This window comes from Micropterus dolomieu, linkage group LG11 (assembly GCF_021292245.1).
Source record: "Micropterus dolomieu isolate WLL.071019.BEF.003 ecotype Adirondacks linkage group LG11, ASM2129224v1, whole genome shotgun sequence".
NCBI classification, from domain to species: Eukaryota; Metazoa; Chordata; class Actinopteri; order Centrarchiformes; family Centrarchidae; genus Micropterus; species Micropterus dolomieu.
This window is the reverse complement of record NC_060160.1, coordinates 21,713,594-21,713,859: the sequence shown is the minus strand read 5'-3', so window position 1 is coordinate 21,713,859 and position 266 is coordinate 21,713,594.

Sequence of the window (266 nt, the reverse complement as noted above, 5' to 3'; positions counted from 1 at the left end):
GGACACTTTATAATTGCTACTGCGGTTGGTTCATGGATTGCTTCTAATAATGCAGAGACGGCTTCTCCATGTATTACCGGAGTTCCATCTGCTCTGCAGAACCCTCTCTGTTTCCAAGTGTTGCCATGTACATGACACACTCCATATGCATAAGCTGAGTCCGTGTATACATTCAAACGTTTTCCCTTTGCCAGCTTACAGGCTGCTGTTAGAGCCTTGATTTCTGCTAACTGTGCTGAACATGGTTGAGGCACACTGGTGGTTTG